This window comes from Pezoporus occidentalis, unplaced genomic scaffold (assembly GCF_034315485.1).
Source record: "Pezoporus occidentalis ecotype Australia unplaced genomic scaffold, CSIRO_AGI_Poc_V1 ctg8, whole genome shotgun sequence".
Lineage (NCBI taxonomy): Eukaryota > Metazoa > Chordata > Aves > Psittaciformes > Psittacidae > Pezoporus > Pezoporus occidentalis.
This window is the reverse complement of record NW_026916158.1, coordinates 11,678,052-11,697,243: the sequence shown is the minus strand read 5'-3', so window position 1 is coordinate 11,697,243 and position 19,192 is coordinate 11,678,052. Positions and strand designations below refer to the sequence as shown.

At 38.7% G+C, this 19,192-nt stretch overlaps 1 long non-coding RNA gene across 1 annotated transcript in view; it reads left to right on the top strand.

Moving 5' to 3' along the window:
- The first annotated feature begins 3,970 nt into the window (after positions 1-3,970).
- Positions 3,971-19,192, top strand: part of LOC134155616 (uncharacterized) — a 171,397-nt gene continuing 156,175 nt past the window's right edge. Inside the window, exon 1 of the long non-coding RNA XR_009961644.1 lies at positions 3,971-4,199. This is a non-coding gene — a long non-coding RNA (uncharacterized LOC134155616). The remainder of the gene's footprint in view (positions 4,200-19,192) is intronic.

Sequence of the window (19,192 nt, the reverse complement as noted above, 5' to 3'; positions counted from 1 at the left end):
TTTTCTGAAGAGTTCACATGACTTGTTGCTATGGGGAATGCTGCAGTTGTCTGGGATACCCTTTTATATTTACATCATACACAATTCTGCCTATATACTCACTCAGTGCTGCTTGACAAATCAATAAGTAAATATGATGGGCCTGTTAATTTAACAGTTTTAAATTTAAACTGGTTAAAAAAAAAACCCCAAAACATCAAAAATCCATGAGTCAGGTTTTAATCTAGTAAAGGTATTGTTTGATCTTTCTTTTATTTTGTTTTACCTTTTGTTTATTTTTCCATTCTTTGAATTTTTCGTGAGTAGTGCCTCTGGAACCCAGACAGATCTGGAAGCTGGTAAATCCTGTTCTCTGAAGCTGCTTGCCCTAGGCAAGATACACAGAGAGTGTTATTTCTATATAGGCACCCAAATAAGTGACCAGAATCTAACTCAACCTTCAACGATCAGAGCCTGGGTGCTGATTGTCCCCTAGTGTGGTGGTTGACTGTTTCTGGTAACATAGCCCTGGATGGACATAGTGAACACTTGAAATTTTCTCTGAAATCTTTTGAGAATCTGCCCTTAAGGCTAAGCCCTGACCTGATGTAGTGAGACGGAGAGTGTTCATTCATTTTCATCTGGTGGGCCTTGAATCTGACCCAAACTGGTTTCACTTACAAATAAAGCTCAGCTTTGAGTAGAAGTTAGGTGAGGACAATAAACATGAGTTAAAGTAAATAAATATTCTGAAGTCTTCCCTTTCAAAGCATGCCTTTGTGGAAGTTCAGTTCACAGACTCTCTATTCATACAGTGAGAAGTAAACAGTAATGTTTCAAACTATTTTGGGGAAAATCCCTCCCACGGCTGTCACCCTAAGTACATACCATTATCTACTTTGTTTTACAGAGGATAATGCTAGGAAAGTCAGATTGAGAACTCACACCTCAGGCAGCAAGGCCTCAAGGGTTCAATGAGAAAATTGCCATTTTTTCCTCAATAGATTCTTTTGAACTGGAAAGAAGTGTCCCTTCCATGATGTTTCCCCCTCTTCACTGCCTCCTTTCTCCCCCCCTTCCCCAGCCTTTAAACTTTTTACGATACCTGGCTTCCAAATGTCAGAAAGGAGCCTGATACAACAAAGCCTTAGAACTTCATAAAATCCTCAGGGACCTGGTTGAATGCCACAAAAACATTGCTCACATCCAAATGACGTTTTGGTTCTGAATGACTGTGCATTTTGACCACATTCATGTTCTTCATTATTAACTAATCTCAGATGTTCACATTAGACTACTTTTGCTCACATGCATGTTTAACAAATAAATGTATTTTAGAGGAATTGAATAATTAGACATTTGTTCCCAGAAAGGGTATTAACTGCGTGTCGTGTATATCTGTTAGCTCATTAAATATTTATCACTTGTAATCCTTATTTAGGAAGTTCCAGTTATCCAGCCATCCAAGAATGGTATCATATAACTTGTGCTATAATTTCATAATCATCTAAAGTCATGAAAAGCTGTCACTACTTCTGGATGATTGTGCTGCTGCCTGCCCATTCTCATTCCGTATCCTATATGTTCCCTTCTTCCATACTCTTTCAGAGAAGAAGGCCAAGAAACAGATCTGTGTTAAAACTAACACTACAAAGGAAAATCTTGGCCAGACAAATGCTTGTGTGGGTGCACAAAGGACCTGGCAGCACAGGCAGTGTGCATGAGTTTCTGTAAGAGGGCTTGAGTTTGTCTTCTGGTGGACTGTGTAAACTGGCTTAAACTTTTTGAGAAACAGCATTGTAAATGACTATTACTCATCCCTGAGGAGGAACTGGTGTGTAGCCAAAGCAACAAGCCTGTGAATGCCCTAGATGGCACATGTTTCAACTTCTCCTAGATGTGGATGCTTTGTCTTGCAAGAGCAAAGGGATCTCTTAGGTGATTTCTGCAGGTCTGTGGCACCAGTATTCCCCACCAAAGCACTGTATGCTAAATTTTCAGGTGGGATTGAGAGTGTGGTCTCATAGAAGGACACTGTCCAGTGATCCTTTGTCCCTGCTGGAAAAGTTGGCTTAGTTTTATCAACAGAAAAAAATTAGATTATTCATATAATGACTTTGTGTCGTGTTAAGCTTTCCGTTCAGTCCATGTTGGGATATTCCTGCCCCACCCCTATGTCCCCAATACTGTCACACTATCCACTGCGTTTCCTCGTACATTTGTGACCCGATCTAATCACACAGGTTGGCAGCCAAGTGTATGCCACTGAAGAGACAGGAACATCACTGGTTTTTTAAATATGCAAGTTATTCAATAAGGAGCAGCATGGTAGAGCATAGATACAAACCTAGTATACTTTGAGACCCTTACAAACTATAACAAAACACAGTGTCCAATGCATTGCACTTTCTACTTATATCTATAAAGGCTTGCTGGCAGTGTCCCCCAGCTTTGCACGCAAGACTTCAGTCATTGCCCACTGCTCCTCACTCAAGAGCCAAACATTTATTACATGAGGAGAGACTAGATAATGAATAACAACAGCAGGGTTAATTATTTTCATTTCTGGGTCAGGAATAGGCTGAAACACAATCAGAGATGTAAAAAAAAAAAATATTAAAATATTACAAACAGCACAGTGGTTAGAGGGTGGCAATGACTGCTGATCAGCCCAGGTGCTCTTAAAAAAGATAACTGCGTCCTCCCATTTCACATGACAGTAAGAATGAAGATTAACCCCTGACTTTTGTATTTGTTCCATGCAGAGTATTTCCTTCAGCTCCTAATGAAACAGGGCCCCAGTATGGCTCGTTTTGCATGCACAGCTCTGTCTTGGAAAAGCACCGCTCTCCTTCTTGGCATGCTTTGTCCACTCACTCTCCCTTTTGCTTTTCTTATTGTCTGTTGGACTGTTGACTTTTGGTTACTTGTCTACTTGTCTGTCTCCCAGTCCTGCCCTGAAGAATGCACACAATGAGTCTGCTCTTCTATTTCTCTTAACTCTGAGATTAGGAAACAAAGCAGTACATCTCAACAGTGCACACTGGTTTTGACCTTGAGCAGTTTTTAAGAGTTTGATTTTGCTGTTTCCTCCTCCAGTGCCTCCAGTAACCTCAATTCTTTTGAGCCCCTCATCCCCTCTCCAAGGTATTTTCCTACTTTGTGTTCCCAGAACTGCTTATCATGCAGGCAGAGGGAAGCATCAGTTCACTATAAAGGGAATTATACATTTAAACATCACCAGTCTGACACATATTGATTTTTATTTTAGGAGGTAACACGTAAAACATGTAAATAAATTGCAGGCTTTGGTGGCTTCCTTCTAGGTCAGATTGCAGCCACTCCATCACTGATATCTGGTCATAGCAATGCTCACAGACTGTGCAACCCACCTCCCCACACTGACCCAGCTGTAGTCTTCCTCTGAAGATTTAATTTCTGCTGGGTGATTTGCATCACAGCCTTGCGTGTGTGTGTGTGTGTGTGTGTGTGTTTCTTCAACTCCAAAGTGGTACAGGGACACACTTCCAGCCCTCTATACTTCTTTGCATCTGAATCAGATCCTTTCCCTCTGGGGCATCTTCTGCCTTGAATGGAATTACAGACAACATGCCATGTGACTGGTTAAGTCCTCTTTGACTTCACATGCTGAGGGTGACTCTGCACTTCAGGCATACCTACCATACTCATCTAGTTCTGTACCATGGCCATTCATCAGCCTGAATATGTGCTAAGGCTTGGGGGTGCGATATCTCAGCATACAGCCATAGAGACACCTTGGAACTGCTGGGAGGCTCACACAGAGGCTCTCACAGAGCAAGACCAAAAGTGGGTTCAGAGAAAAGCTGTATGTACTGATTCAGGCATGTGACCCCCTTAGGAAAAGAAGTTTAAGGCCCATCAGATGGAGGTGCCTCACAGCTGCAGGGCTGAGCATTAACTTCCCTGCAGTCTTTAGGATTAACCTGAAGCACCTGCAGCCTTACTGTGGTGGCTTCTAGAGAGTTTTGCATTAAGTTTTAGCTCAGTTTCACCTTGTAGTAAAAGGGTAGTGTTATCTTTAGTTGCTCAATAAGATGTGCAAGAACTTGATGATTTACAGCAGGGCCTTTATGGGTGTGTGGTGGATGCTAGGTGACTTCTAGTCAAGGGGATTGTCCTCATGGGATCAGACTTCTGCTTCTGAGGATGGTCAAGCTGCTAGAACTGCTGCAGAGGTGGTAAGTACTTGTGCTTCTGTTGTGTGTGATTGCAGTTGTGGTCAGTGGGTGTTGTGTTTGTCTAGTCTCCTAGTGCAGAGTTATTTAGCTAAAGCTAGGTGAGTCTGCCCTGACTGCTGCTTGCTGGTTGCCATGTCCATCTATGTTGTTGGTGTATAATCTAGTCTGGAAACAGTAATTCCTTTCTTCAGAAACCTATTGTATCCTTTATTGCTTGAACTCTGTGCCCTATGTTTTAATACCAGGTTGGTTGTGGACCCTGCCATTTCACTTGCTCCTTACTGTTTGAAAAACCTCAATGCTGACCTGTGTTTATCGATGGTTGAGCTATTTATGGTTTTATGAAAAAGTATGTGCTGGGTTTGTTCATAAATGGAATTAATGTGGGAAATCAGTACAAGCCTTCTACCATTTGAAACCTTAAGCATGAGGCTTTCTTTTCATCTTATTGGAAAATGCTATTTTAAAAAATCATAGAAAAGCTTTTTGTAGTCCGATATATCTCTTCGAAGGGCTTTTTAAGTATTAATGTAATTCTTAGAGGACTTCTTTTAACAGAAAAAACTTTCACCAATGCTGTTCTTAAATTTACTGTGAGCTGTGCTGAAGTAGTACAGAAGATCAAAGAAAATTGCTTACTGCTTTCCAGTCAGCAGAAGTTCACAGGACTTGCGTGTGACCATACCTGTTTGTTACAGATTGGCCTGGCTTCACATAAGGGAAAGAGTGAACAAAAATAGCTGACTTACACTGGAAAAGAAAGAAAAAAATGTTGCTGGATATGAGAAGCTATCATATATTGTTAAAGGCAATTACTGTGCAAATAAAACTATCACCCCAAATGTCTCTGATTGAAAGACAGTTTCAAAAGTCCTGACAATTCTGTACTTGGTTTGTAAAACGAAATCTGTAGGCAATTGAGTGACAATGTAACTTAGCTAGCTAAATTCTGAGGGTAGGTCTTGAAAATGGCAGGGGTTGCCTGTACTGTTCTTCTAGTCTGACTGGGGCCTGAATAGGAACAATGTGTCTTAATGAATTCCCTTACCCTTACTGACATGTTGTTTGGTCTTTTTATATCTCGACTATACCTAAGAGGCAGTCCAGTCAACATGGCGTAAAGCAGTTGTTTTTTTGCTCTCATTCTTAGGGTGAAGCTGTATTTTAGTAATTCACCAATAAGATATCACAGGAGTTTCCTGGAGAAATCTAGGTGATGACAAATAAAGTCTACTTTTAAGCTGAGTCTTTTTAAAATGTGCTTTTGATTCCTTTTTTTAAAAAAAAAAAACAACTTAAAAATAACACTCATATTTAGGAAATATTTGAATTGATATTTTAGTAAGTGTTCAGACAAAGTAAAAGAAAACAAAGGAAACTGATATTCAAGAAAACTAAGTACATATCGTAGATTGCTACAGGAATGCTTTCAGCAGAGGATATATAGTTCAGCATGTGTTCAGATCTTAAAGTACTATTATTTTGCAAAGTGGAAATAAGAGAAAATAACTGATGCTATGTGAGGTGTTGTCAATCTGTATAATCCTTAAGTTTTCTAGGCCCTTGGGATGTGAATCAAAATGTAAGATACTGTGTGGGGTTGTTGTGGGACTCTTGGAACTACCCATGAAGGCTATGGCATGGCCAGATGCTTTTCCCAAGTTACCAGCTGACCCAGATCTGTCTCAGCCTTGAGGGTTCTATGCTGCCTCAGTGCCTTGGTCCCAGGACCTTTCCTGAGAGCAAGCATCTCATGGCAGTCTGCATCTTGCTTTTAGCTTCTCTTAGTTATCCAGCTGATTTATCAGGTGTGCAGCACTTCATACTCTAGAGGTCACTATAATGTTAAGAATGGAAATAGTGCATATCCAATTCTTTTTCCCTGATGAGATATTGCAGGGTAAACTCTAAATTATACTCCTCATATAAGAGGGAAGAGAAATTTCATACTGGGGAAATGTACTTGAAAAAGCACAACAGCCAATATGGGAAGCTCAGAGGGCGTTAAAGAAAACAATCGTTGAGCCTCTTTGTTGAATGGAAGTTATGAATGCACTAGTAGTAATTTTCTGAAGCCATAGACAATAACATAATGTGAGTGGGTGATGGAAAAAATTACATAGGGTGAAACTTAGAGAGCTGACAACAGCCTATGCATCACTTAAGACCTATTTCTGAGGGCTTAATTGCAGCTTAAATAGCATACAGGCCTTGTGCTCATCTTCTGTGTAGAAAAAAATTCCATCTAAAATGAGCACCATGAGCAGAACATGGAAAATGTAATCTGATCAGCTGTAAAACTCCTGCTTTAGGGAAGGGGTATTCTATACTGAGAACAGATGTGGGCAGTGTAGATTTATGTTGTAGCACGCACACTGTGGAGCTCTAATGCTGTGTTTCGCCATTGGATGCACTGATGTTAGTCCAAAGAGTTGCCATGAGAATATCAATCTTTAAACAAATGGGCAAACTGAGTAATGAACACACCATAGCCATTGTGGTAATCTACTCCATTTGTGTGTGAGCTGTGTGGCTGATAACACTAAAAGCAATCCCAGTTACAAGTGCTTTGGAGGCTTTATTTTTTCTTTACTTTTGAGCTAGCTTTCTGCAAATATTGAGACTGCGTAATATGAATGCTTGAAAAAATAAACTTTCAGCTTTGTTGTGTGACTGTATAAGAGAAGTCGGAACTAGATGGTCACTCGCATCTTTGCTACAAAATGTTTGGGTGCTGGTTCAGTAAGATAAGAGAGCTTTGTACAGCTTCTCTGAGAAAAAACAAAATAACAAACCACTTTGCATACTGAATATTGAACAATTAGGAGTTTCACGCTATTCTCAGCATGTTTTCTGAAAAGTATGGTGGACAGAATTAAAGCTGAACTTATCTTTACATGCTTGGGTTTCTTGTAATATTTAACTTTTTCTTATGTTTCCTGGACTTAGGATTCTTGGTTCTGAGATAATCAATATTCACTTGTAATGTATTTTGACATATGTTCCAAATAAGCATTTTCAACTTAAAGTTACAACAAATGTTATTTTTATCAGAACAGAAAAGGTAAATTGAAGTAGTCTCCTGACAGTAGCTTTGAAAGCAGAAATAGAGATGAAATATTAGGACTACACTAATAGTACTTTTCAAATCACAAAGTTTGATGAATTTAACTGTTTTCTTTTTAATTGAGAAGCAACATGTAAATCATTGCTTCTCAGTGGGAAGAGGTCTGTTATTCAGATGTCTGCTAAAAGGTTTTTATGAATTCCGTTCCAGATATGACTTTGTTCACAAACCATTCACAAATTGTCTACTTTTATTATTCACAGTGTGTGATTGGGCATGTGGTATATTTTCTGCTCTCTAGTTTAATGACTGAAACATTTTGACAGGGAATAGCAAATGGTGAATGACAATGAGAAAACAACATGCAACTTGGGGTATTTGCAAACACTTTCAAGAGTATTAACCAGCAGAAGAACTTTGCTGAAGCTTGGGTAGTCTGACCTCTATGAATGATAATGATTCATACCTCAGCCATTTAGTTACAGATGTATTTGAATCAGTTTGTCACTTATCCAGCTTTTAAGTTTATGAGTAAAATCATTGTCTTTGAATGATGCATCTTTCAGTCAAGTGAAGCCTTGAATTACTTGTAAATAAAGTCTAATTCTGAATCTTGGCTATGGGAGAGCAAGGTCTCCTATTTCCATATTGGAATGGTGAACTGAAATAAAGTACTTCTGTCCTCTAGGACTGCCGACACAGAAGCAGTGTTCAAAAAGTTATAAATGTGCTGCAAAAGTCAGTTTGCCTGTAGGTTAGCATTAGAAATGCTGCATTTCTGAAATATAAAACTAAGTTATTGTCATTTAAGTATATCATGATACTTTTGAGTATAAGAATTAGTCTAGTTTTACTTGCAAAACCTCAATCTCTGTTTCAGTTACCAAGCTGAAGAAGTGAAGAAACTTGATGGGTTTTGCATGGAAAAAAACCTTATTCTAGTTCAGAGGGTTTTGAAATGTGGACAATATGATTCTCACACAGAGTATGTGCAACCTTTTTTTTTTTTTTTTTCCCTCCACAGCCTGAGGTTCTTGAGCTATATGAATGATTAAGATTTTGTAACACTGCAGGCAAAATTCTTTCCCTTGATCCGTGCTGTAGATATTGCTTGCATTTTCTGCACACATGGTACTTTCATTTCCTTCAATGGGAATTCCACATGCTGAATAACGAAGAAATATTTGCATTCTGGATAAGTGCCTTATTCGTGCACTTACTAATACTTACTTGGGCAGAGTTCTACTGCCTTTGATCTTGTTGGCGAGCTGCCCACTGGATTTGAATCCCTGATTTGAAGAGTTGGTAAATGACATTTTAATGGCAATTGTCAGCAATGGCTGCCATTCGACTTTTCTTGCGTTCCCCACCACAAAGCTATCATCTGAAGTAAGGTGTTGTAGTTTCTGTTTGGAAGATTAATAGTTCTCGGCTAGTAACAGATTTTGCACTAGCCAGAAGAGTAGTACACCCACTGATGAGTTTATCATTTGAACTTTGAATCCAGTCAGGAAGTTGAGACATAAACTCTTTCATGATGGTGATTTTTGGTATGTTTTCAGGGTCAGTTTATTAACCAGAGTAACAGTGATACAAGCACATGTTGTAGAGAATATGAATCAGAGGAAGTGTCTGACAAAGACCTCTGTGCACACAGCTTTCCTAGGAGGCTGCGGAATTCTGACATGTGTCATGAAGTTCCAGGTATCAGGCTTGAAAATACTATGAGTATTAACAACCTTTGTATGTGTACGTAGAACTTTTATTGGCGGCATTTTTGGTATTAGGAAGACTTCATGCCACAGCTTGTCTATAAAAGGATTTAATTTTTATTCTAAAGATATGCAGTTCATGGAGAGTTGGTTTTAGTTTTCTCCCTCTTGGTTTGAGGAAGAAAAATAGCAGAAAGAAACCAACCCAACCACCTGTGTTGGAGAGCTTGTAACATTTTGTGTAGGAGGCATGCTTCTCACTTTGTATTTGGTAAAAGTGCTCTGGGTTCCTTCACTTTGTATTTGGTAACAGTGCTCAGGATTCCTTCAGAATTAAGATATTGAAAGGGAATAATTGTCTACAAATTCCTAATGCTTGTCCTGTCCCGACAGTACTGAAATGTAAAACATTCTGGGAGAGAACCTGTAGTGTAAATTATAAATATTATTACAGCTGTGTTAACACTGGACATAATTACCCATAGAAAATTCTGATAGTCTGATAAGTTTCTGTCCTGAACTGGAATGAATATTGAAAATTTTTATGAACATGGAGCTCTGAAGAGCAATGTAGTATAGAAATATTGACTTTTTTTTTTTAATTGCCTCTCTTCAGCAGCATGGACTGGATAGTTTTGCAGTGTGGTGTATGTATCCCATGCTACATTCTGTTTCATGGCTTCCACAAAATACTAAACATGGTGAAGAAGCCGGAAAGCACTTCCTGTGGCAAATTACAGTCTGGCAAAATGTGGTTGTCCTGTGTGGGCTTTTTGTTTTGTTTTGTTTTTTGTGAGTTTTGTTGTTGTCGTCCCACCCTACCCCTGGCCCCCCCACCATTGCAAATTTCTTTGAGGAGGTAAAAATCCCAGTCAGATCTAATAATAATATGAGATTAAAACTTGTGCATAATAGTTGTACTCGGAGGTATGGTATGGCAAGCCCTCTATCTGCAGTGTGATGATCTGTTTGGATATACAGTTCTACGGAAGGGAAAAAAAAGCCTGTCTTTTAACTGCATCCTAAATAATGCTCCATCCTACTTCTGTAGTGGCTCCTACTCAAATTGATGCAGATGGCAGATCTGAGTACAATTCGCATACAGTGAAGTCACACAAGTTTTGTGGACTGGGTGAAGAGCACGTGAGACTTGGTAGTAGTTGGGCTGGGCTTGAGAGAAGAAATGTTTATCTTCTGTTCCAGTGGCCATGCCCAGAGGTCAGGAGGTAAAGCTTTTAATTGCAGTTCTGTGCATGACCTTCCTCTGTCCGTTCTTGTGTGGTGGCTCCCTCTCTCTTACACCTGAGAAGAGAAGGTAGTCCCCATTGAGGAGCTAATTTATATTTACATATTCAGGCACTAATTCTCTAAATAAAGTATGCACAATAAAATTTCTGCATATTTAATGCAATTAATTTTGTGCATTTTAAATGTGAGAGACTGAAGAGTCGGGAGAAGCAGCCCCGTTCTCACAAGTGTCCTTGTTCCTCTGAAGGCTTTGCTTTAGCCACTAGGTGATGCAGCTGCTTCTTTCTCTGTCATGTGCAGTCGTGGATGGAGAAGCTTGGGGAGCCTGGAGTATGAATTAAGAATGAGTAATTGGAGAAGATCCCCATTTCCCTAGAAGCAATGCACAGACTAGATAATAGGCCTTGGAAAACTAACGAGATGATAGGGTTTCCAACTTTGTTTTCTAATTGCTTTGAATGAAATCCCATTAAAAACAGCTGCTTTGATTCTCAACTGATATAAATTGTCATATATTTTTAGAATTAAATATCACTTGGCTGGTCTAGCCCAGATGTAAACTCTGGCCTAGATTATGTGATAGCTATCAGCTTAGTTTGGAAACTTTAGTCATACTTTTCCAGGCAAATTTATTTTAATGTATTATCAGGAAAATTCAGCATATTTCCAGGTATTGTGTCTCTGAAAAGATAATCACCAATACAAGGCTACTAAGAAGACAGAGTTAAAATAATGCATATACCCACATCATTGTTTGAGGCAGCTAGATGAAATTTGAGTCCAAGCAGCATGCTGGTAACCTGTAATCCAGTGTCAGATGCCAAGGGTGTCTTCAGCTTCCCGAATCCAAAGAAAGAGAAAGGTGTCATGATTTCAATGGCTGCTGAGATCCACACAGAACTGGAAATGCATTGAATAAGATGACTGAAAATAGCTTTTTAGTAAGAGTAAAATTAATAGGATTTTAAACAAACTTATCCTGTGAGATATTGTGATTCTCATTTGAAACAAACTAACAAATGATTTGTTGCTCATTCTAGGACAGATTCTCATTGACTTTAAATTCAGAAGAAGTCGGGAGTCTGGATAACTGTTGAACAGTCCATTGCTATGGCCCTTTCCAATAGTGCTTGTTTTTTGTTGAAAAAAATTCTTATTCCTCAATGTAAGGCTTAAAGGAATTGGGTTGTGGTATCCAAAGTCCACAGTGATGCAAAATTATGGGGTGTGGGGAAGTTTACCTGTCTCGTTTCTATTTTCCATGGTGTGTTTTGTGTGGGGTGTGTTTGTGGTTTTTTTTTATTTTTTGGTGATTTTTTGGAGGGGAGGGTTTTTCTTTTTTTTTCTTTTTCTTTTTTTTTCTTTTTCTTTTTTTTCTTTTTCTTTTTTTTCTCTGAAGTAGACAACCCCAAACAGAGCAGGATTAAGTGGGAAAGAGGGAGGGAGAAATATTTTCCAATGACCATGAGCTATCCACTGATCTATAGAAGATTTTTTTTTAATAGGCAATAGGTCTATTTCTGACCTAATTAAAAATAATTTCAGAGCAGTCAATGCCGATATACATGTCTTTAAAGGAAATACTTCAAATGAGCTGGCTGAGGGAATGAAAAGATACTGAAGTTTTTAGACAGTTGAAGCTGTGGGACTCATTTTTTTTTTTTTGAAAAAAATTCTGAAAGAATTAGATTCCAAATTGCTTTCCAAATTAATGTCAACTTTCCTGCATATTTGTAGTTCTGTAAAATTGCATAATCAAGCAGTATAGAGCTGTATGAGTTAAAGGGTTATAAACCTGAAGCCCTCTAGTATAGACATCAGTAGAAATATACTCAGCAATAGAGGACTGTTATTTTAATTTGTATATATTGATCAGCAAAAAATTATTAAAAATGCTCTATTCAAAACCCCATGGCTTATTGTGATACATCAGTTGATTAAAATCTTCACATCACAGATGTCATATCCTTTGACAATAAAACATGAAGTTAAAGCTAGAAAAATTCCAAAAATACAATGGACTTGTCTTGTTGCTTACATGTCTCTCAATGCACAGTGCAAATCACTGTTCATGTTATTGCTATTTGTATATTACTCTTTCGTATCATCTGGTTTGCATTAGCCTTGCTACAGTTCCATGTCTGAATTGCAGCCATGGCTAAAGACTGTTTTTTGTCCATTTCCACTGCAGTTAAATCATAGGAGGTATTATTAAAATTGATCTTGTTTTTTTTTTAAAAATTAGCTCTATCAAAATTTCAGTTTGGGGATGCATTTTATTTGACAGTTCCCTGATGGAAAATAAAGGCATTTTACTGGGAATCAGGACTGGTCAGGAATATACAAAACAGGACTGGCTTGAAGGTTATGTTAAATGAAAAGACTTCTGAAGTTGGACTTTATTTCAGTACCTTAGAGGTCATGTTCTCATGCTTTTGTGTCTGATCTTAACAACTAAAACTTACTTTCTTCAAATATAAAGGCTAAGGATTTCACATAACATGCTTCTTAGAGGAGTTTCATGTCATAGATACTGGAAAATTGGGAGGGCGTCCAAATGGTGGGACAACATACTTGCATATATTGGTAAAATGCCATTCCAGGAAACAAAGTAATCCAAAACTGATGTCACCTGGCCATCTGTCCCAGTAATGACTGCATTACATTCCAGGTTAAGCAAATCTAGAGGAGACTATAGCATTTTCTGGACATATTTAGACTTTCACTTGCAGATTATATTCATCAGCTGATAACAATGTTTCTGAAACCATCTGAATTGAATATGGATACACTTTAAAATTCAGAAATGTTTTTTAGAATCATAGAATCAACAAGGTTGGAAAAGACCTTTAAGATCATCAAGTTCAGCTGTTACCCCAGGACTGCCTAGGCCACTTCTAAACCATGTCACTGAGGGCCTCATCTACACTGTTTTTGAACACTTCCAAGGACGGTAATTCCACCACTTCCCTGAGAAGCATTTTCCAATGCCTGATCACTCTTTTGATGATTTGGCTTCATTTTCTCCTCCCCCTCCCATTTTATTTTTTTTTATATATTACACTGATGAACTTTGATTATTTTAGAGGAGTTTCATCAGATATCTGCTGCTCTAGCTAAGATGTTTCTTCATGTGCTAAAAAAGCCTGTATTTATGTTCATCTGATTAAGACACTTCAACTGATAGAAACTGGCTCTTGCTGTGTTGAAAGCAAGTGAGTTCTGCTGATATGTACCAGGATTTCTGGGGCTGGAGATACCAAACTGGACTTTTATGTGTGCATATCATCATTTTAATGTGAAAGCAGGGAACAAGGAAAGGAAGAAAAAGAAAACACAGTGCAAAGCATTGTTCCCTACTTTGTACTTTGGTTTCCCCTATCATTCTGTGTAGGTTAACTTCTCTGTCATGGATGAGAAAGACAAGTACTGTTCACACCAAAATCTGGTAATGAATCTGCATGCTTATTTGACTGCTTCTAGCTCTTTCTGGATGCATTTTCAGAATAGCTGCCGACTTATCAGTGAGTAGGTCTGAGGAAGGATTATTTGAATGAAGCAAACATGGAGCCTTTTAAATCACAAGCCTTGTACTGGTCTTTATATTAGGACCCAAAATAGAACTTGCATCTTTCAGTATTTGCTGGCTTTTTATCAGGAGAGAGGCTGACTGCGACTGTGTACAGCTTTTGATCTTTTTAATCATACCAGATTTTAATCACTTGGGCTGAAATTAGAAGAAACACTCAAGATCTCAGACAGCAAAGATCTCAGTGCCATTCAGTTGGGTGCTGTCACTAGTAAGTGAAGGACTGGATTTGCTCTGTTGGTAGCTAATAATATCTAGCTGACAGACTTGCACAAATAATTCAGGTGACAATGTAAAGACACTGCAGCTTGACCTTTCTGTGAGAAATGGCTGCCCACCTTAGGAACACCAAACCTCTCGTTCATACACATCCTTCATGCTAAGTGAAGACCATGGGGCTACCTTCTGGAGGTGCTTTTCCAGTCTGCCCAAAATCCAAACTGACAATATGCCAGGACCTCCTCTGTGCACCTAAGCTCCATGGAGGCTGGTCCCTTGTGTTCCTGGCAGTCAACCTCATCTCTCTGCTGTGGAGGCAGCTTCACTGATGTATAGGAGCATTTGGCAAAACTTGGGCTGCTGAGATCAAAGGCTCTTAAAGTACTGAGCCTTCTGCTACTAGGCACTGGAAGGCGCAGTTTTCAAGGCCCTGTCCCAATGTCATATGTGTGGAAAATAATTATCCTAAAAATGTGAGGGGAAAAAGGGGATTTTTTTTTTTTTTTTAATCCCCTTGCATCTCTATTTTTTTGCGTCTGTAAAATGAGAATAATATAGTGCTGCTCATAAAAGTGAAGGTACGTGCTCATGAGTCATGGAAATCTCATGTGATGTCCCATATTCCAGTAAAATGTGCAAGGAAACAAGTAATGCTATTGTCAGAGCTCAGCCTTGACGGAAATGGAAAAGGCTGAGAGATTTTTCCAAGTGAGGATATCTAAGGAAAGCAGTGAGTTGCTCTTTCTGGGAGTGGTTCCTACCCTTTTTACTGAATAAGCAGGGGATCTTGAAGAAAGATGATGTGACAGAGAAAGACAAAATTCCCATGCACAGCAGGATGGAACAAAGGTAGTGATCTCTTCGGTGTTTCTGCACTTTCTAAGTACTAATTAAAATGAGGTCTGCAGGCATCTTCCCTGCTGACTTCCAGCCACAGGAATGGCCTGGATAAAATGATACAGTGAAATAGGTATTAGTGGCTTTTGGGGATCCACTTACTAATAAGGGTGACTGTTATAAATTCCCCATTTATAACAGCCTGCTTGTGGCTATGTCCCTGCTTGCTTCCACATCTGTATTTGCAAGCTGTATATGTGCCCAGGGCCCTGTTTCTGTCTGGTGACCACACTGGCAGCAGAAGCTGAACTGCCCTTCCATGTTGGAATTCATAGGCATTGAAGAGGTGAGTTGCGCAGCTGAGGTGGGATAATCAGGGAGGGAAGGGTGAGATGTAGGATATCACTTCAGTAGCATGACTGTTTTGGCCTCCCAGTGAGCCCTATGATGGGTTTATACAGTAGGAAGGGCTCTCCCTCTCATTTGGCAGATTTGGTTCTGTGCTCTCCCTGGCTCATGCATCACATAATCTGCTTTATAGGTACAATGGTTTAGGATACTCAGTAGGTGAGATCCCAGATACATTGCCTGTCTGATGTGGAAATATTTTTGATTTCCCTCCAAATGTTCTGCTCACACAATGGCAAGTTGTGACAGTGTAGGTATCTTTAAGTCTGCTCGAGTGAGGATGTTCACATTGTGCCAATATGAAGGCCACAGATGAGAAGAGGTGGTATGAGTCAATCTTATTAGAAGGTATTAAACCACTTCATCTTTTATGCCTACAAGCATAACCTGAGGAAGTCTGTGGGTGGCTATAATGTCACTGTCTCATTTTTCTTTGTATTTCTGTTGCTCGGTAAACATTAATGCACTGTAAGAGATTTAAAGATTTTATTTAGCTGGGGCTGTAAAAGTGTTCGTTCCCCTCAAATTTATCTCCTTTTTTTCCTTTGTTCTAGTGATGACTGGCATCATCTGTTCATCTCCTGGAAGGTTTTGAACTCTATTATGATTGTCTCTTGGCATTGTTTTCTGCGCGTTTCTGTATTCCCATTGTTTTAGATTAAATTAGCCCAAATCCAGTTCCTAGCTTTAGCAAATTTAAGCCTCAATATGTGGAATAGCATTCTTAATTTTTTAATATGGGAATTGTCTTGCTGGCTTGGGAACTTTCTGAGCTTTTGAAAAGTGGCGATCTTGTTTCTTGTAGGGCATCAGCAGACATTCTTGCAATTTCTGTTCTTCTCACATTGTCATCTGTCCAAGATGTGTATGGTTAACACCTTGGTTTCACAGTTCATAAACTCTGGCCTAGCCTTGCAGTTTTCACTTGAGAATATCTTTTTTCCCATTTACCTAAATTGGGATCAGGCCCTAAAACATTGGGATCTTATAACTGTATTTTTCAATGTAGATGACCCCTTTTTCCACAAACCTCAGAAATTAATTTTGTGTGAAATTAAACTTTGGCGCAAAATGTAGGGAGGGAAGATTTCTGCTTATAGAAATCTTCTGTTGGATTATGTTCTTATGCCAAATGTAAAAGAAATAATTTTGATACAAAACAGAAAGATGAGGCTTGTTGTTTCAAACGACACAATTAAAATATTCATAGATATTATTTTTAGATGCTTGTTTTTCCCTTCTTTTATTAAACCTCTGAGGCAATTCAGTGAATTTGATCTGCGTTTGCAAATGATTTCAGTTGAGAAATAAGTCCTTTTTGTGAATAAAATATTTCAGAAAAATATTTGCCTGGCTCTAGCAATGTGGCATATGGGCCTGTGTAATTCCTCTTCATAGGATCCATTTAACCCTGGTTGACAAGCAGACTGTCATTGTTTAATAATCCTCAGTGGAGTATGCATCAGGAATAATGTTTTTGGGATCTGAGGTTTTTATACCTACTTACAATGCACCTTTACCTAAGGAAGATGGGTTGTCTTGTGGGTGAGTTCCGGGGTGCTGTTTTCTCATCTAGCACAAAAGTTCCTTTTCATGCTCTTCAGCTGCCAGCCCACAAAATATACCCACAAAGGAGTGCTGTACAGTCTCTTCAAACCTCAGGCTATCATAAACTGAGCAATATGCCAAACCAGGCTTCTTTTTAAAATTCCTTACTTCCTCCTTGTTGCTTATTATCCTTCCATAGAGAGAAGGGGGGGGAAATGATACAACATCTAGTAGCAAACTGGAGAAATGATGACTGAAGGGCTTCATCCCTTCAGAACCTTCTGCTGTGCTGAAAGCTATTTGAACTGTGGGTCCAGCTCTGCTTTGGAGTATGCTAATATATTAATTTTAATGACTGAAGAATGAAGGATACTTGGATAGCTGAAGTTCTAATACAATATGTAAGACTGAATGAAAAATAAATTAATTTTTAATGGTTTGGAGACATACAAAAGGTTCATTCGCTGCACATAACATGCTCAGAAAAATAATATCCTTTAATGTGCTGAACTCTTCATGCTTTTCATGAAGCTGCATCTAATTGTACTGCTCAGAGTTGACTAATTCTACCACTGCCTCCCTTTGAGAAAAATAGCATTTCAAGACATGACTAACACTCTAAGTAGTCATTAATTCTTAATTAATTCAGAATAAAAATTAAACTTCTGTACCATATATATCAACCTGAATACCATACACAATACATAGTCAGGTCACTTATTTTGAAATGAATATTAGTTAATACTATGTTATTATAAACGAAAAAAACAAACCACAAATTAAGAAAAAGACAACAAAAACTACAAAAACAAACAAATAAAACGAAAAAAACCCAGACCACAGCCCCTTAAAATATTAGTAAAAGCAAAAATATTTACTAATATAAATATTTGGTTTGTTGTCATTGTCATGGTTTAACCCCAGCTGGCATCTGAGCTCCATGCAGCCACTCTCTCACTCCAGCCCCAGCAGGGTGGGGGGGGAAAGAATTGGAGAAGTTAAAGAGAAAACATGTGGACTGAGATAAAGACAGTTTAATAGGTTAAGTGAAAGCCATGCACAAGGAAAGCAAACCAAGGAATTCATTAACAACTTCCCATTGTCAGGCAGGTGTTCAGCCATCTCTAGAAAGGCAAGACCTCCATCACCCGTGACAGTTACTTAGGAAGAGAAATGTCATAACTCCAAATGTCCCCCCACCCTTCCTTCTCCTTGCCCCAGATGGAAGAGGGTATGGAATAGTTCTTGTGTCGGGGTCAGCTGTCCTGGCTGTGTTCTCTCCCAGCTCCATGTACACCCCCAGGCTATTTACTGGTAGGGTAAGGAATGATAAAATATCAAGGGGTTTTTCTTTATGTAAGGGCTACTGATTCACTGACTCGTGTTTCTGATTGTGACCTCTTGGAACACTTGCCCAGTGAAAGTGTTTGGCCAGATTTAGGCTTGTGTGACGTTTTGGCAGCACTTAGGTGTCTGTGGTCAAGAGATGCTTCAACACTGTACAAGTACAGAGGTACCTTCATCCAGTGAAATCGACTTGAAATGGTATCTAATATTTTAATTCAGAAGAATAGCTATAAAAAGCAGAAATTTGAAGTGAGCACTAATATATGTATACGTGTGTATATATGTATACTTGAATATGAATATACAGATATACCTGCATGTCTGTGACAGATCATCGGTGGAATATCTTGATGTCTACTTCTGAGGAAAATGCAGCTTTATCTGTCCTTTATGCCTTTGATCTTTGCATCAGATATGATAAATAATGAGTTCTGGAAGAAGCTCTGTGGGCATTTTACGTACAGCAGAATGTGAAAAAAGAGTGTTTTTGAAGGAAGCCACTTCACTAAAAATTGTTTGCTAACATAAGAAGAGATAAATTAGTTTAATCTATTTGCAATGTAATGCAGTGAGAAATTATGTCAAAACCAAATTAAAATGACTGTGACAAACTGTTTAGGCTGATGGTGGGGAAGGTGCCAGAAGAGATGGAGCATAGGATGTTCAGCTAGGAATAACCTCTCTAGAAGAAGAGAATAAAAAAATCATTTGTGGAGTAGGCTAAAAAGTTTGGAGACTCTGTAAAGACATGATTGAAAATATTTCTTTTGAAGATCTGCAACTGAACCCAAACCCTACTTAGACATGTGAATACGTAGCAGGTTGTGTTCCTTTTAAAATCCATCCTTTTGCAGCCTCTAAGCATCAGAATGAGTAGCTGTTTCTCTTTTTGTCCTTTCTGTTTTGCCAGGACCTGGCATTATTTACCTCTTGGGCAGCAGTCAGTGGAAATAGGTTTCCTGATCCCTTGTGATAATTGGAGGAAAGTGGTGTCCAGAAATTTAAGCCTTTTAATGAA